Source organism: Callospermophilus lateralis, chromosome 10 (genome assembly GCF_048772815.1).
Source record: "Callospermophilus lateralis isolate mCalLat2 chromosome 10, mCalLat2.hap1, whole genome shotgun sequence".
Taxonomy (NCBI): Eukaryota; Metazoa; Chordata; class Mammalia; order Rodentia; family Sciuridae; genus Callospermophilus; species Callospermophilus lateralis.
Genome location: NC_135314.1, coordinates 50045510 through 50061410, shown reverse-complemented (window position 1 = coordinate 50061410; position 15901 = coordinate 50045510). Strand labels below are relative to the sequence as shown.

Genomic DNA, 15901 nt, shown 5'->3' with positions numbered 1-15901 from the left:
TAATGATGAGGCCGCTTGGTGGAACAAAACCACTCACCTCATAGAGAGCAAAAGAGAGGAAGAAGAATGGGCTAGTGTACCAGTGTCCTCTTCAAGGTTGAGGGTGAATACCTGGCCACCTATGAATGGCACCATCCTGGAGACCAAGCTTACCACGTGAACCTCTGGGGACACTTAAGATGGTGAAATGTTTGTGTGCTATGATGGATCTTTTTCTACCTCACTCTCAGCTACATTGCTTAAGTAACAGAAAGAAGGCACTGAAACCTCAGTGCTTTGCACCTCAGGACATTCGCTCCAGCAGAGGCCCGGGGAGGGAAGATGACTTGCACAGAGCCTCTTTCAGGGTGTGTGGCCAGTATTCTCTTACCTATCAGGGCCTTGATCTCAGACTACAGGAGCTGGTCTGCCCGCATGGTACCACCACCCCAGGAGGCTTGCTGCCCCCCACTGGACCCTTGGCTCTGCCACCACCACCATATATCAGTGCCGCTGTCTCTCCGTCTTTGTGCTCTCCTGATGGCTTCCAGCTTTCAGGCACGAGCTTGCGATTAGCTGAGTGTGGCGAGGGAATGCCACCTCCTGAACAGCCTACGTGACAAGAGGCGGGCTGCGCTCCCACCTATTTTGGATTCTTCTAAAATAGACTGTTTAGATGTTGCGTGGTCAAAAAACAACAGGTGTCCTCCACAGTTCTAAATATAGTGTTCTTGAGTGAGGGAAAAAACAAAGCTTTGTCCCCTCCAAACAATGCCCGTGTTGGGCAGTGAGTCAGGCAGGCAGCAGCCAGGAAAGGCAAGCGAGGGGGATTTTTCTAGGGGAATGCGTCCCCTTTTGACTGAGTCTTAGCAGACAGGAACAAATTGAGGCGGGGACTAGAGTCCAGTGGAGGATGAGATGTTCTGTTAGGGTTTGGATGTGAGGTGGCCCCCAAAAGCTCATGTGTGAGACAATGCAAGAAGGCTCAGAGGGAAAATGATTGGGTTATGAGAGCCTTAACCCTATCAGTGAATTAATCCCTGATGGGATTCACTGAGTGGTAACAAAGGCAGTTAAGGTGTGGCTGGTGGAGGTGGGTCACTGCGGGCATGACTTTGGGGCATATATTTTCTATCTGGCTAGTGGAATCTCTCTCTGCTTTCTGATCATCATGTGAGTCACTTCCCTCCATCACACTCTTCCGCCATGATGTTCAGCCTCACCTCCAGCCCCTAGGAATGGAGCCTGCTATCTATGGATTGAGACCTTGGAAAGCATGAGCTCTCAAATAAACTTTTCCTCCTCTAAAATTGTTCTTATCGACTGTTTTAGTCCCAAGAGTGGAAAAGGTGCTAAAACTATGTTTCTACAGAACAGAGATGCCACCAAGTTAATGAAGTGGGGAGCTTTATAGTCCTGGAAGTCTTCGCAGGGAGAAATGGTCAAGGGGAGCAGGTTCCTGCAGGCACAGCTCACAGATGGTGAGCCTCTAAGGCTGTGCTTTGACTACTGTAGCCACTAGCCCCAGGTGATGTTTGGGTACATACCGAAATTATAATCTTTTTGACATATTGGACTAAATAAAATGGATTATTATGATTAATGTTACCTATTTCTTTTTTCCTTTTTAATTTGGCTACTAGAGGATTTAAAATCACCCATGTGGCTCATGTTCTAGTTTTGTTGTACTGCATACATTCTCTTCTGGCTCTAAGAAGTTCCATTCTTACACAGTTGACCCTGTATAAGTGGGGGGGCAGCAAACTTTCTAACATGGTTTCCTTCAAGGCTGCCCTGGGTGTACATATTGGTGGGTATCTATGGGATTAAAAAATATAACAATATTTTCCTCTTTCCAAAACTGAGAGGCGGTATCACCTTTACTGCTCAACTGGAGAAAAACATGTTAGGTGTGTGGTCAAGCAGGCTTGCTGACTCTTGTCCTTGCAACAGAGAGCCTTGCTTGCCTGGTACAGATTGACAGGTGCAGCCCCCGCCCCCACCCCGCCAGACACATCCCTGGTCAGAAGGCACCTCTTGTCTCGTGGAGTGGAAGGGCTGACCGCACAGGTGGAAGCTACTTTCCTAAACTCACCAGTGAGACCCATCATCCTGCTTGGAGCTGAAGCATGGCTGGGAGTGTTTCTCCCAGTGTTACCAGTGTATGGAGTGTGTGGGAGAAAGAAAAAGAGTCAGGTTTGTCCAGCCTTAAACCTCCAGAAATAGCCCAGTGTGGTGGGCTATTTCCAATGTGGTAAAATGGGGATCCTGGGGTTATGGGTTGGACATCCTGTGCCATTGCTTCGGCAAGTGATTTAGCCTAACTAAGCTTCGTCTTCTCATGGGTGTTGCCCCCATGGCCATGAAATATGACAATGCACAGAAAGACACAGCTCCTTGCCCAGCGGAGACCAAGTGCTCCACGCAGACCAGCTGCTGTTCAGTGCCTGCGGCAGCACTCATGTGCTGTGTGTGTCACGTCGTGTGAGCTGCGGGTCGGGGCTGGGGTTTTCCTGTCTTTCCCTAACCGCTCTGCTCTCCTATCTGAATTATAGACCTGCCGGAGTTCACAGCCGTTAGGATCCCGATACCATCAAGGCTCTTTGCAGATTAGGTAACTGGTCTCTGAAAGGGGAAGGGAGGCGGCAGCTAGTATGAGGGCTGTGTGGGGGTTTGTGAGACACGTGGAACTTCCCCACCCTCTCCCCCGCCCTGTCACCACCACTTCCTAGACCTAGTAATTCAGGAAGGCAGTCTGTCTGACCAGAAGCCAGGAAGTCTGCCGGACCCACTCCCATCCCGGTGGCCTACAACCACTGTCCCTCAGGCACCTCATACAAGTCCCGCCTCCTCACACAAGTGCAGGATCCGCTGCTTTCAGAATCCACTTCTTGGTTGTTCTGGTTTCCTCATAATTTATATCTCTGTGACAACCTCAGGTCACCTCAGGTTCCAATGGAGCTGTCCCACACCCAGCATCTGGAAGGAGAAAAGGAAATTTTTTTTTGTGTGTGTGTGATTTATCCTTTTAATACTTTTCCCATTTACTTTATTTATTTACTTATTTTCAATGGTACCAGGGATTGAACCCAGGGGTGCTTAACCACTGAGCCACATCCTCAGCCTTTTAAAATATTTTAAAAGGATCTTCCTGAGCTGCTTAGGGCCATGCTAAGTTGCTGAGGTTGGCTTTGAACTCGCAATCCTCCTGCCGTAGCTTCCTGAGTCACTGATATTACAAGGGTGAACCATGTGCCTGGCTTACTTTATTGTTTCTTAATAAAAATATTGTTTGCTATTTTAATGCAAATCTATTTCTAATTCCAAGTATTTGATAGTAAAAGGTTATTTTTCCTAAAATATTTTTTTAAGAGAGAGTGAGAGAGGGGGAGAGAGAGAGAGAATTTTAATATTTATTTTTTAGTTATCGGCAGACACAATATCTTTGTTTTTTTGTATGTGGTGCTGAGGATCAAACCCGTGCCGCATGCATGCCAGGTGAGCGCGCTACTACTTGAGCCAGATCCCCAGCCCTTTCCTAAAATATTTTTAAAAGTAAATACATAATCTCTGCTGCATTCAATAGAAGATATGTTACAAAATTGATTTCACCTCAAAATTAACTTGAGTCATATTTGCTAGTCATAACCTGCAAGTGGGATATACCTAACCTATTGAATCCACATCATTGGCATTTCTCTAATACTTGTTTCATATACATGAAATGCATTTCAACCATTTACTCTGGGTAAATCTGCTTTTTGGAGAGTAGAAAAGTTGATGAGCAGTGCTGAGAACCATTAGCCAAGTAGGTATGACAATTTCCTTGCCAGCGTACCCCATGTTGCTTAGTGGAAGGACTCATGGAAATAGGACTTGTCTTAGACATTTTGCAGTGACATTGCATGTAAGGTGAACTTGCTCAAGGACCAGGGCGGATCCAGGTTTAGGCGGATCAGGGTTTTAGGCTCTCCTTGGATTTAGGGCGTTCCGGTTTAGGACAATCCGGGTTTAGGGTGGTTCCAGGTTTAAGGTTATTCCTGCTGGGAATAGGGCGTATCCTGCTGCCTGAGTTCCCCTTGAGTTCTCACGAGATTCAGACAGTATTTTTGGGAGTCAGAAGCGCAGTGGAGGTGTGGATTTGGGCAGAGAACGTGGATTTCCCCAGAACGTGTTTGTAGAGGGCCGGTGTGAGATCGGGAATAAAGAATTGCTGTTTGAATCTACAAAGCTGTGAGTGGCTCGTGATTTTGTGCCCAGCCAGACTGCAGCAGAGAAGAAGCAATGAATTTTCTATTTGAAGAGAAACACAGGTAGATGAAGTTGAGTTTGCTTTGAGTTCCTGTTCACAACACAAACGGAGAACAGTATCAAAACCTGAGGCAGACACCAGGGTTCTTATCTCTGAACTGGAGATCTTGAGGGGTCACTTTCATCTCCAACCCTAAGGGATTGGCCTAACACAGCCCTGTAACATAAAGATGGTTTTGGGGTTGCAGGAAAGATATTGTCCCTGATGCCCCCTTGGTGAATTGCAGGGGTGGCAGCTCATCAGGCAATTGTATAGGTTATGTGTCACAATTGCAGGAAGGGGTCTGTACTTCTGAACCTTGCAGCTAGCCACTGTGACCCCTCTGTCCCATTGGGTAAGCTCTTCTCTTTCCTGTTTTAAGTTTCCAACTGTTTTTTTTTTTTTTTTTTTATAACTGATATCAAACTCAAGGGTGCTTTACCACTGAGCAATATCTCCAGCCCTTTTTTATTTTTATTCTGAGACAGGGTCTAAATTGCCCAGGCTGACCTTGAACTTGTGATCCTCCTGCCTCTCTCTCCAGAGTTGCTAGGATTACAGATGGGCACCACTGCACTTGGCTAAAGCTGCTTTTTAGCAGGAAAACATTCGGATCCAGTCATTCTAGGTTTGCCTTCCACATTATTCTATTAATTGATTAAAGTTATAGACTTTTGAAACTTGCCTATTCATATGAGGCCCTTTCTAAGGAAGATGAGCTTTCTTCCCATTTTTGATTGCTGACTGCTCTCATTTATTCCAAACCCTAAATTTCAGCCCAACTTGTGATGTCTGCATATCAGTTTTAAGCAGTCAGCCTGGACTTCGTCACAAAGGCAGTGTTTTAAGGAATCTGGTTGTAGGGTAAACACCTGGGGTTTCAGAGTGTAAGCTGAAGTCTCTGCCCTAAGCTCTAGAAGAGCAAAGGTCAGAACTAAAAGCTGCATTTTTTTTTTTTTTTTTTTTGTGCATGTGTGGGACTATTAAGCACAGTAGTCTCCCTTCATCTGCAGGGAATATGTTCCAAGGTCCCCAGTAGATTCCTGAAACTGAGGATAGATAGTACTAAACCTTATATGCGTTATTTTCCCCTTATATACATATCTATAATGAAGTTTAATTTATAAATTTGCTACAGTGCAAAATAATTAATAATAATAGAACAATTATAACAATGTACTGTAATACAAGTTATGTGAATGTGGCTCTTTCTCAAAATATCTTATTATACTGTAGCCACCTCTTGTGATGGTGTGTGATGATATTTAAGAGAAGACTTTACAGCTTCCCTTTGGAATGTCCCAATTTCCAGCATCATTAGGCTTGTGTTTTGGGGCCATTATTAATTAATCATATAAGGGTTACTTAAACATAGGACTATGATGCTGTGAGAGTCAATCTGATAACCAAGATGGCCACTAAGTGTCTAATAGGTAGGTAATGTATACAGTGTGGAAACAACTGGATAAATGGATGATTCACCTTTTGGGTGCAAGAGCGTAAGATTTCAGCATACTGCTCAAAATGGCATGAGATTTAAAAATTATGAATTATTTATTTCTGGAATTTCCCATGTTTTTGGATTGTCATTGACTGGGGTTATCAAACCATGGCAAAAAAAAAAAAAAAAAAAAAAAAAAAAAAACTGCAGCTAAAAGGAACTGTTATAAATGGGACTCTCCTAATGCAGTCAAAGGAGGTCAGCAATTCAATTCACGAGAGAACTTAATGGGGGCCACTCAGGCCACACACTGCACTCATCACTAGAACCTTCCACACTTGGCTGAAAGTCTACATGCTCCTAGGAGAGTATGTGTTGGACACTTATTATCTGACCATCTCTGTTCTAAGTGCTGTGAGGGTTCCAGTCAGGGAACAAATCTAACACATAGAAGACCACTGTGTGGTACAGGTGGCTCTTTCCACAGCTCCTTTCATTGGTGCAAGCTTCAGGCAGGGGACTTCTGCAGCCAGGCCTGATGAGGCCACTGGCAAGAAGGGCTGGCTTTTGTTTTGCTACCACAGTCAGGTATCTGTAGCACCTGGAATGAACTGAATATTTGACTTTAGTACTTTAGTCCTCATTTAGAGCTAGCTCTCAATCCTGAACCCTATTCTTCTAGGCTGGGGCCCAAGCAGCAGACTAATCTGCCACCTTCTTGAAACTGTTCCCTGTATCTTGTGCTGGGGCTTTGCTCCAGTCTTGATGGCCACCAGCTCCCCACCTTGCTCCTGCCTCTTTGACCCAGCAAACAAGCAAGAACAGCATAGACATATTGTCCCTGACCACCATCATGCTTCTGTTTCTGTATTTCCCTCTCAGGGAAGCATGCCTCCTCCATCTAGACCTCCAGCTAGAAACCTGAAGGCATTCTTACATTCCTGCCCCCTCTCTGCCCTGTCCAATTAAAGTGAACTATGCAGCCCTCAAATCTGTTGGTTTCTCTCGGTTCCCAGGTTCCCACTTGCGTCTGCTTTGCTCTGCTCCCCACTGTAGTCTCAGCACCCAGCATGGCACCTATCAAATGGTTTTCACGACAGCTGCCGAACAGATGACCATGAGAGAGCACAAGTGAGCCACGGGGACCTTGCCTAGCTCTTGCTTACCTCCTGAGCCTTGTCTCTCCCCTTCCCCCAACCTTACCCTTCTCCTGACGACCATCCCAAACCATCCTTGCAGCTCTGTATATCCTGAGCCCAGGATCCATCTTCTGGAGCCTCCTCTTCTCCTCCTATCTGAGTTAAATGGCTTCTCTGTACCCTCAGTCCCTTTCCTAGAGAGCACACAGCCGCTGACATTGCTATTGACTGTTTGTATATCAGTTGTCTTCTCATGATAAGTTCCAGGAAGCAGAATCTGTGTCAAATTAATCACTGCATTCCCAGTGTTTAACACAAAGTAGGAGCTCTTCAAGTCATTGTTGCCCAAATGAAGGTCTAGAAACTCTGGAGTCTGTGCCTGACTCCCTCCCGCCCTCACATATCTCCCCTGGTGCCTGCTGCCCACTATCCATCTGTATTCCGGTCCTGGCACTCTGAGGTCCTCTGTTGTCCTTGGGCCTCAGGACCAGCTCCACTTGGCAATTTGTCTGAGGCTGGTATCACCCATTCTGTTCTTTCCCACACCAGGCCACTTGGGTCAGCGTGTCCTGATCTGTGCTGTAGGACATGGTTTTCTGGCCCTTGACCTTCTAGGGTCTATCCAATGCTCATGCCCTCTCTGGCATGTCCTGACTGGGCCTCCTTTGGTGCTCCATGCTGATTCCTTCACAGACCCCACAACTCTCTTGGGGCAGGGTCAATATCCAATCCATTCCTGACCCTGTTCCTGTCCTCACAGCACCCAGAACAAGAGCTTATGTGTATTCTGGTCCAGGCAACAGTCAGCCAGGTTGAGCTTGGTTGATCTGAGGTTAATGCAAGGAGTGGTGTGGCTCTGGGGATGAGGATGGTTGGAGGGAAGCCCTGAAGGTGACAGAGAGAAGAGACGGGGATGTTCCTCCCAAGAGTGTGGGTGAAGGAGAAGATGAGGAGGACTGAGCAGGAACAGTGGGGAACAAGGGTGTAGGGAAGGAGGGAGCTGGCAGAGCAGAGCTTTGACCTCAGTACCCTGTTTGGCAACCCCAGGCCTCCCAGGCAGCAGAGAGCACACTGGGGGTGTCTGCAAGTGCTCTTCCTGGCCACAGAGGTGCTGGGAAGGGCGTCTTGCTTCTTCTCTGCCCTGCTCACCCTTGTGTGTATATTTCACCCTTTTATCAAGGTAGGAATCAAGTCAGCCACGTGCTTTATGTCTTTTCCTGAAAGGATATGAACCACCCTTATCTTCACCACCGTCCCCACCATCCTTCTTGCCATTTCTCACATAAAGAAGGCTGCATAGTTTCCTGACATTCATTTTATTATATCATTTTGGCCATCGGGGATGTCATGATTTATAGCTTACAGTTAAGAATACAGAAGTTCAGAGAGATGGGAGGGCTAACCCAAGGTCACACAGCCAGTCTTGTGGTGGGGTCAGGGGAGCATGGGTGGAGAAGCCAGCTCCAGAATTCTCTTAGAAAGCATTGGCAGGCACAGCCTGAGTCTGGGTGTGCGCATGCGTAAACGTGTCTCTCTCAATTTACTCTGCATGCACCTGTGTCTGTCTATACCCCATGCGTTGGTGGTTGCTGGGGCTGCTGGGCAGGTGCCTTTGTAAGCATGGACGTGTGGAAGTGTGTTAGGAGAGTCCTGGGGTCAAGCATGTGTGCATATGGCCTTGGCGTGCACGCATGTGTGCAAACCGGCACTCTGCTCCCTTCTCAGATGTCTTGGCTGTGGCTTTGACAACTGAAACCCAGCTGTGCTCTGGCCGGGAAACATCCGCTGTGGAAACCTAGGAGGAGCTGACAGTCCCTAAAGAGGGGTTACGCATGCTGCCAGCGAGCGCTCCTGGCGCGCTGCCTAATTCCCTGCACATGCTCTTTAGATCTGTTTCTAATTTGGACTCTGCCTCCTTCTGCCCCCACCCATCCCTTTCCACTCTCTCAACTTGCCTCAAACCGGTCAAATTATGCTGAATAACGGCTGAGCAGGGGGGAGAGTGCTAAAGGTCGCTGGTGGGCTGTTGGAGGGTGTAATAATGTCACATTTTAATTTATGCAGGGAACAGTGCAGGAATCAAAAGCAATAAATAATTTGGGCTGCACTCGTAGCTCGGCCAACAGTTACTACTGCAGGTCATGCCACTTTCAGGGGAGAAATCACTTAACTGTCACACTCTGCAGTCCAAGGTGCTTGAGAAAACCCAAGTAAATATATAGAGATGCAAAATACGGCATCTTCTCTCTGCAAGGGGACTTGTATTTGGAGATTTGCAGCATCAGCAAGAATCCCTCTGGTTGTCTGAGCATTATCCAGATGTTCTGGGTACAGTGATTCTAAAACAAAATATGTCTTCCATATATTTTGTCGTCCTGTGACACACTCAATGCCTGAAAGACCCGACTCCGTGGGAAAGTGTATACAAAGCTAAGAGAGAAGAGGGGAAAGCAGAGTCGTATGTACACATTGATGGCAGCTCAGAGAAACTCGTTTTCATGCCTAGAAAGAAGCGAGGGGGGAAAAAGAAAGAAAAAAGAAAAAAAAGGGGGGGAAGGGCTCCTGGACACATTTGTTGGAACTTGCTCATGTGTTTAGGGCTTAGGGATGTGATTGGAGATAGAGTTGTTTCAATGATTAATGTGGACATGGAAAGAATGCATGCATTTGAAGGCAGGGGATTGCCCTACTGATCCCTTCTGGTTCCTTGCAGGCTCCAGAGCCTGGGAAGGTTGGAGGTGGTTCTCACCTGTGCCCTGTGACTGAGTAGCTGGGGTTTGCACCATGTCTGGGCATTACAGGGAGACGGTGGGCATGCTGCTTTTCCCTTCCCCCAGCATGCTAAGTGTGTGCAACTGCTGTGTGCTCCAGGGGCTGCTGTGGGAGCCTGGCATGCTGCCTCTCAGCCGGCTTAGCAACTGCAGGAAGGTGGGGTTTGCAGCCTGGGGGCCACCGCCTGGGAAGCTATAGGGCTGTCAAGACCCAGGAGCAGCACCCTCCTCCATCTGGCTGCAAAGGAAGTAGGGGGAGAAGCAGCTTGGGATGGAATGGTACCCTGGGGACTTTACTCCTCTTTCCCTACCACGTGGCAGATTTGGGCCAGCCACCAGGACACCATAGGAAGAAAGGGATGGAAGGGAGTCTACATTTCTGTGTGCCACAGGGCCCGTCTCTTATTTCTCCTGTTGCCATTTATTTAGTTACTTAATCGTGTGTCATGTTAAGGACTCCACATTTGTCAAAACCCTCCTTTAATCCTCAGAGCACCCTTGAAGGTGCATATGACAGAAAAGCCTAGATGTCTATACAGGTGTACTTCCCCTCTCTTTAGAGTGTGTCCCACTGAGAAATGGCTGCTCTGTCACATCTTCCAACGCCCTTAGTGAGTTCCAGCAGAAGGATTGGGTCCTGACCCGTAGAATGAGAGTAGGAGTGAGCTGTTCTGTGTGGAGCCTGGCCCCTGGAAACCACCCAGCAAACATTCCCAGAGCTCTGTCCCCTTGGATGGAACAAGGGTAACCCCACCTACCCTTGGAAACCACCCAATTAAAATGGCAGAACATCCGTCATCCTGGCTTTCTGGATGCCTGTATGCAGAGACTGCTCAGATAGCATGTCCCCTGCCTCATCCTGAGCAAGGAATGAATTTATATTCTATTGTTCCCAAGCTATTCAACTTTTGTCATGATGTTATAGCAGTGAACTCACCCTAAGTAATTAATTAGGAATTTTCACTCTCCTTATATAGATAGATGATTGTATAATGACACTCAGGACAGTTATTGCCCAAGATCACATATTCAGTAAATATCAGGGTCAGTGCAAATCTCAGCCTTCCTGGTTTCAAGGTCAGGCTCTGATATTGTGAATTGTCCCAAGTGTGTTTCAGAGAACCCTATAAAAACCACTACCAAGCTGGGCGCAGTGGTGCATGCCTGTAATCCCAGGGACTTGGGAGGCTGAGACAGGAGGATTGAGGGTTCAAAGCCAGCCTCAACAACAGCGAGGCACTAAGCAACTCAGTGAGACTCTGTCTCTAAATAAAATTCAAAATAGGGCTGGAGATGTGGCTTGAGGGTTGAATGTCCCTTGAGTTCAATCCCCAGTACCTGCCCCTCCCCAAACCCCACTACCAACGATACCCCCATAATTCTGGAGTTCAAATTGGTTTGGGAAATACCAACTCAAGGCCGCAGGTCTCTTGGCTGAAGCTTTTTTTAGGATGGCAGCATGCCAGTGATCACTGTGAGCACTACCAGGGATCAGACTCGTGCGTCAGACGACAGAGCCTTTGCTCCAGAGCTTCCGGTGGAACGGGCTTTGGGAGGGGGTTGAGCTCCCATGTCTTCAGTTGTGGGGTGAATTGCCCTTCCTACCCCCTCAAAAAAGGCACTTTTTTGATCTTGTTTGGAAATAGGGTCTTTGCAGATTTAACCAAGCTAAGATGAGGTCGTTAGTTGAGCTCCAATTCAATGCCACTGGTATCCTAATAAAAGGGGAAATTTGAGCACACAGAAAGGGACAGGCAGAGTGGGGAGGCCATATGAAGACACACAGTGACACAGCCAGAACACCACGTGAAGACAGAGGGTTGGAGTGATGCTTCCGTCAGCCACGGAACACCAGAGATGGCCTACAAACATCAGAAGCTGGAAGAGACAAAGGCGGACCTTGCCCTGGAGTGGTCAGGCAGAGAGTGGGACCCTGCTGCACCTTGATTTTGGTCTTGTAGCCTCCAAAGCAGAGAGGATGAATTTCTGTGCTCCATGTCTGCACATTGCTATGGTGGCTCTGGGAAATGAGTAGACAGCTTTGGACTCCTGTCCAGACCTAAATTTCTTGGCAGTGCTATCCTCCCAAGAATCATCCAAATGATATACTGGGGTGGCTTACCAAAAGCTAGATGGAGGACAAGAGAGAGCCTTGAGGGATAAGCAATAGCACCAATAGCAGCTGAGAGCTGCAGCTTTGGGGTAGGGTCACCAGGCTTTGCATCCCACTTCTTATTTATTTATTTTGGTACCAGGGATTGAACTCAGGGGCACTCAGCCCTGAACTACATCCCCAGCCCTATTTTGTATTTTATTTAGAGACAGGGTCTCCCGGAATTGTTTAGTGCCTTGTTTTTGCTGAGGCTGGCTTTGAACTTGTGATCTGCCTGCCTCAATTCCCCAAGCCACTGGGATTACAGCCATGCACCACCACGCCTGGCTGCATCCCACTTCTAGTGTGCCCTGGGCCCATTGCCTCCCATTACCTCACCTCTCTGCACACAGCTTCCTTTTCTGTAATGTGGGGATACCAATAGGAGACTAAAATACCTAGGCTAGTAGCTGGAAGGTGGCTAGTACCTGTTCCTTTGAAATGACACAGACAAGATTGCATGGTAACTTTAAAGGCACACAGGCCACACTGGAATCCACCACTCCTGTCTCCATGGGCAATTTGATAATTGCTAATCACTAATCTTTTGAATTCTGCATTTCTCTATCTATATACTAGAGAAAGTAGTCTCTATTGTGAAAAGATGATTTTTTTTAAAAAAAGGTAAAATCATGACTGTGAATAGGTAACAAAAAGAACACACATTATGTTTATTAATAAATGAACCAAAATGTTACAACTGATTCAAAAGAGAATGCAAAGGACAGGCATATTTATGGATCAGGAATTTTGATTTTCAGAAAGCCACAATGAACTGGCTTTTACATGTGGTAGAAGAGTTGACAGAACTTGTTTCCTATCCCCAGCCAAGAGCCACTCTGTGTCTTCTGTTCCCCAAAACTTACAGAGCTGTAGCACTAGCTCAGAGCTGGGATCAGCCCGGAAGGAAGGGCTTGGAACAACACATAGCTCTTCTTGCAGACACCCACTAATCCTTTTGCTGATTCCAGATTTCCTTATTGTGTCTCACATATTGTATGGATGGGGTGGGAGAAGATGAACACATGAAAAAAGCAAGTTGCTGAATAAGGCACAATCCTATTTTCATAAAAACAAACTAGGTGTATTCGTACACACACACAAGTGGGCGTGCCTATGTACTGCTGATTAAATATAGACAAATGTCAGGAAGAACACACAAGGGCTGTCAATGGTGACCGCCTCTGGAGGGCAGGATTAGTGATGGAGATAGTGGAGGGAGGCTTCCATGACTACTACTATTTCTTTTTTTTATTTGTTATTTTTAGACATACATACAGTAGGATATCTTTTGAGATATTATACATACATGGGGTGCAATCCATTGCAATTTATTTTACTTTATTTAGTTGTCAATGAAACTTTTGGTTCTATTTATTTAGTTAGTTGATTTATTTATTTAGGATTGAACCCAGAACGTCCCACATGCCAGGCAAGCGCTCTACCACTGAGCCACAATTTTGATCCCATTCTTGTGGTTGATGATGATGTGCAGTTACACTGGTCATGCATTCATATATGAGCATAGGAAAGTTATGTCTCATTCAGTCTACTGTCCTTCCTATTCCTTTCCCTCCTCCCTTCCTTTCATTTCCCTTTGTCTAATCCAGTGAACTTCTATACTTCCCTTCCCTACCCTCCCGTGTTATAGGTTAGCATCCACATATCAGAAAGAACATTCTACCTTTGTTTTTTGGGGACTGAATTATTTTACTTAGCATGTTAATCTCAAGTTCCACCCATTTACCAGCAAATGCCATAATTTCATTCTCCTTTATTGCCCAATGGGGATAAAAAAAAATGTTTATTACCAAGAGCTACTGTGAATTTTAAATGTGGTGATATCTGTTAAGGTGTTTTGTGATCTGAGGGTTCTGCTGAGATTTGATTGTATACTGTAGTATATTTCAGGCTGCTCTTACTGTAGTAAGAGCAAATGCTGTCTAGTACTTCCCTGTGCCCTGGTGTGTGTGTGTGTTTTACATATGTGTAATCACTCACTGTTCACATCTTTGCCATGAGTAATGTGCTGTTTTCCAGTCCTGATTTTACAGATGAGAAAACAGAGGCAGAGAGGTAAGTCACTTTCCCCAGTTGGATGGAATCTTTCATTAGGGAACCATCTTTTCACCATCTCCCAGGCTCAACTGGGTTTCCTTTTCTTTTCTTATATCCTTTCTATTGTAGAATATGTCAGTACATGTGAGAGTAAAAAGGATATGATAAAGGTAATAAGGATATGAATTTATTACCTAGCTTCATAAATTCCCAAATTATGGCTAATCTTGCTTCCTTGTTTCCTCCCATCATTCCTCTACAAAACAAAACCTTTAGGTCATGTCAAATCTTTAGCAGTTTTTCAACAATTCCCTAATATCATGACTATTCAGTGTTCATATTTCCCAGGTAATTTTCTACCTTTTAAATTAGATTGCTTATTTCAATTGGAATTCAAATAAGAGTTCCACAATATAGTTGAGTGTTAGGTTTCTTAAGATTATTTTAGCATATAGGTTTCCTCCTCTCTTTAATTGCATTTTTTGGTTTGTTTGTTGATGTTTTTTTGAATAAAGTGTATGGATTTTGCTGAACACACCCTTATGGTTTGTATACAGTTATGATTCCTCTGTTCCCTACATTTTCTGTAAAATCATATTATATCTAGAGGCTATCCAAATTCAGGTTTTCTAAAAATAGACTTGATTTTTTTTTTTAGGACTGTTTTAGATTCACAGCAAAACTAAGAGAAAGGCACAGACATCTCATATGCCCCCCAGCCCAGCACATGAGTAACATTCTGCCTTGCCAATGTTCCCTGCCACAGTGAATTATTTTTTGTGGTTGACCCTACATTGATTGATACATATTAATCATCCAAAACCTGTTTTAGCTGGGGATGTGTGTGGCTCAGTGGTAAAGCATTTGTCTCATATGCACAAGGCTCTGGGTTCAATCCCCAGCATCATCTAAAAAACAACCCCTAAAGCCCATTTTACACTAAGGGTCACGCTTCATGTTGGTTTTGGACAAACACATAATGATATGCATCCATTACCATATTACATACCTTACATTAGCATGTATCCCTACTATAAAGCAGAAGAACTTCATTGCCATAAAAATTCTTTGTAGCCATGCATGGTGGTGCACACCTATTGTCTTAGCTACTTGGTAAGTTGAGGCAGGAAGATCAGTTGAGCCCATGAGTTCCAGACCAGCCTGGGTAGCAGTGAGACCCCATCTCAAAACAAAAACAAAAACACTTCTGTGCTCTAGTTATTAATCCCTCCCTGCCTCGCATCTCCTGGCAACCACTGGTCTCTTTTCTGTCTCTATAGTTGTGCCTTTTCCAGAATGTCTTATAGTTGGAATCATGCATTATCAGGCTGACTTCTTTCACTTAGTAATATGCAGGTGAGATCCCCCATGTCTTTTCATGGCTTGAGAGCTCATTTCTTTTTAGCACTGAATGATATTCCATTGTCTGGATGTGCCATATTTTTTTAATCTATTCACTTACTGGAGATATCTTGGCTATTTTCAAGTTTTGGCAATTATCAATAAACATTCATGAGAAGGTTTCTCTTTGGACTAAGTTTTCAACTTCTTTGGATTCAAATCAAGGAATGAGATTGCTGGATCTCATGGTAAGACTACATTTAGTTTTATAAGAAACTGTCACACTGCCTTTCAAAGAGGCTGTGCCATTTTGCACTCCCACCAGCAACATCTGAGAGTTCCTGTTTCTCCACACCCTCACCAGCATTGGGTTTGTCAGAGTGCTTGCTTTTGGCCATACTAGTAGTTATGGAAAGGTATCATTGCTATTTTTATTTTTAGTTTCTTAATTATACATTCTATGGAGCATTTTTTCATATGTTTTACTTGCCATCTGTATCTTCTTTGGTGAATGTCGGTTAAGGTTGTTGACCCATTTTGAAAAAAATCAGCTTGGCTGTTTTCTTCTTGTTGAGTTTCAAGGGTTCTTTGTAAAGTTTAGTTTATCACCTCTGCTTCACATTCAAAGAGATTGTAGAGAACTAGTATAATTTCCTCCTTAAATGTTTGGTAGAGCTCATCAGTGAACCTGTATGGGCTTGGGGCTTTCTCTCTTTGGAACTTGTTAAT

The 15901-nt window shown here is 45.1% G+C and overlaps 1 non-coding gene across 1 annotated transcript; it reads left to right on the top strand.

Moving 5' to 3' along the window:
- Positions 1–14668: 14668 nt before the first annotated feature.
- Trnam-cau (transfer RNA methionine (anticodon CAU)) lies at positions 14669–14741 on the top strand. Its single transcript has one exon. It is a non-coding gene; the product is annotated as a tRNA-Met (tRNA).
- The last annotated feature ends 1160 nt before the right edge of the window (positions 14742–15901 follow it).